Source organism: Macaca fascicularis, chromosome 3 (assembly GCF_037993035.2).
Source record: "Macaca fascicularis isolate 582-1 chromosome 3, T2T-MFA8v1.1".
Lineage (NCBI taxonomy): Eukaryota > Metazoa > Chordata > Mammalia > Primates > Cercopithecidae > Macaca > Macaca fascicularis.
In genome coordinates this window covers 94,469,036-94,472,012 of record NC_088377.1, presented here as the reverse complement: position 1 = coordinate 94,472,012, position 2,977 = coordinate 94,469,036, and the positions used below count along the sequence as shown (strand labels likewise).

The window sequence follows — 2,977 nt, the reverse complement described above, 5'->3', positions numbered from 1 at the left end:
GGCTGCATAGCATTCCATGGTGTATATATGCCACATTTTCTTTATCCAGTCTATCATTGATGGGGATTTGCATTAGTTTCAAGTCTTTGCTATTGTGAACAGTGCTGCAATAAACATACATGTGCATGTGTCTCTATAGTAGAATGATTTATAAGTCTTTGGGTATATACCCAGTAATGGGATTGCTGGGTCAAATAGTATTTCTGGTTCTACATCCTTGAGGAATTGCCACACTGTCTTCCACAATGGTTTAACTAATTTACACTCTCACCAACAGTGTAAAAGCATTCCTGTTTCTCCACATCCTCTCCAGCATCTGTTGTTTCCTGACTTTTTAATGATTGCCTTTGTAACTGTCGTGAGATGGTATCTCCTTGTGGTTTTGATTTGCATTTCTCTAATAACCAGTGATGATGAGCTTTTTTTCATATGTTTGTTGGCCACATAAATGTCTTCTTTTGAGACGTGTCTGTTCATATCCTGTTTCCACTTTTTGATGGGGTTGTTTTTTTCTTGTAAATTTGTTTAAGTTCCTTGTAGATTCTGGACATTAGCCCTTTGTCAGATGGATAGATTGTAAATATTTTTTCCCATTCTGTAGGTTGCCTATGCACTTGGATGATAGTTTCTTTTGCTGTGCAGAAGCTCTTTAGTTTAATTAGATCCCACTTGTCAATTTTGGCTTTTGTTACCATTGCTTTTGGTGTTTTAGTCATGAAGTCTTTGCCCATGCCTATGTCCTGAATGGTATTGCCTAGGTTTTTTCCAGGGTTTTTATGATTTTAGGTCTTATGTTTAAGTCTTGAATTAAATTTTGTATAAGGTATAAGGAAGGGGTCCAGTTTCAGTTTCCTGCATATGGCTAGCCAGTTTTCCCAGATCATTTATTAAACAGGGAATCCTTTCCCCATTTCTTGTTTTTGTCAGGTTTGTCAAAGATCAGATGGTAGTAGATGTGTGGTGTTATTTCTGAGGCCTCTGTTCTGTTCCATTGGTCTATATATCTGTTTTGGTACCAGTACCATGCGGTTTTGGTTACTGTAGCCTTGTAGTATAGTTTGAAGTCAGGTAGCATGATGCCTCCAGCTTTGTTCTTTTGGCTTAGGATTTTCTTGGCTATATGGGCTCTTTTTTTGGTTCCATATGAAATTTAAACTAGTTTTTTTCTAATTCTGTGGAGAAAGTCAATGGTAGCTTCATGGGGATAGCATTGAGCCTATAAATTACTTTGGGCAGTATGACCTTTTTCATAACATTGATTCTTCCTATTCATGAGCATGGAATGTTTTTCCATTTGTTTCTGTTCTCTCTGATTTCCTTGAGTAGTGGTTTCTAGTTCTTCTTGAAGAGGTTCTTCACATCCCTTGTAAGTTGTATTCCTAGGTATTTCAATCTCTTTGTAGCAATTGTGAATGGGAGTTCACTCATGATTTGGCTCTCTGTTTGTCTATTATTGGTGTATAGGAATGTTTGCAATTTTTGCACATTGATTTTGTATCCTGAGACTTTGCCGAAGTTGCTTATCAGCTTAAGGACATTTTGGACTGAGATAATGGGGTTTTCTAAATATACAATCATGCCATCTGCAAACATTATATAATTTTTATACCTAGTTTTTACCATGGATAATTTAATGAATTCTGAATACTAGAGCCTAGTATACAAAATCATAAGGTATTGTAAAAAAAGAAGAATATTATGTTTATCTATAATCATTTGAAAGATAAAGGGCATTTTCTTTCATTACAAAATCATAAGGTATTGTAAAAAAAAGAAGAATATTATGTTTATCTATAATCATTTGAAAGATAAAGGGCATTTTCTTTCATTAGTGTTAACAGTAGTTTTTCTCCCATCAGTAATGCTAAAAGTTGCCATTCTAAGTCTTCTATCTACCGCTAATTTAAGACAATTCTGCTGGGTTGCATAATTTATACTAGTTTATTTAGGGGTTCCATTATCACTCCTCAGTAGATTTCATGTATTCCTCATACACTTCTTCACTCATGAGTTCATCTAGTTCTGAAGAGTTACTCAGTGTCATCTTGATCAGCCAACCATCTTCATAACAAGATTTGTTGACAAGTCCTGGATTTTCTGCAAGAGCTTCATTAATTTAAGTTACTTCTCCTGAATAAAGAGAATAGATTTCACTAGCAGCTTTCACACTTTCCAAAGCACCAAACTCATCTTGTTTGTTCAATTTTGTCCCAACTTCAGGCAGACTACAGTAAACAACATCTCCCAAAGCTTCTTGTGCAAAATTATTGATTCCCACTGTTCCAATACCATTTTCTGTTGTTATCCATTAATGCTTCTCTGTGAATTCAGGAACCCAGAGCAGAACAGGTCCAGTGCGCAGCGTCCAGATGGCGCCCGCCCCCAGCTGCCAGGGCCTTGGCAGGCAGGGCGCGGCAGATGCCCTGAGCGCGTGCAGGCTGCAGAGCACAGCCCTCATGCTCCGTGCCGCTCATAGCGCCACGTTCGCAGGAGTTTCGCTCTTGGCGCCCAGGCTGGTGCAATAGCGCGATCTTAGCTCTCTGTAACCTCCGGCTCCCGGTTCAAGCGATTCTCCTGCCTCAGCCTCCCACGTAGCTGGGATTACAGGTGCCCGCCACCACGCCCAGCTAATTTTTGTATTTTTAGTAGAGATGGGGTTTCACCATGTTGGTCGGCTGGTCTCGAACTCTTGACCTCAGGTGATCCACCCGCCTCGGCCTCCCAAAGTGGTGAGATTACAAGCGTGAGCCACCGCGCCCGTCCTAAACTAAGTACTGTCATTAACTTCATTTTTACCCATTAGAAAATTGAGGTTGGGAGAAGTCAAGTAACTTGCTTGGTGTCACACAGCTAGTAAGTGGTGGAATTAGGATTTTAGCCCAAACATTCTGACTCTAGATTGTCTGCTCTTAATTCTTATGCTGTGAATTACATTATTATTCACTCAAAATATAACATCCCTCCACTGCCCCATGAT

The 2,977-nt window shown here is 39.2% G+C and overlaps 1 pseudogene; it reads right to left on the bottom strand.

The window, feature by feature from the left end:
* Positions 1-502: 502 nt before the first annotated feature.
* LOC135969962 (glycine cleavage system H protein, mitochondrial-like) lies at positions 503-2,650 on the bottom strand (annotated as a pseudogene).
* Positions 2,651-2,977: the final 327 nt, after the last annotated feature.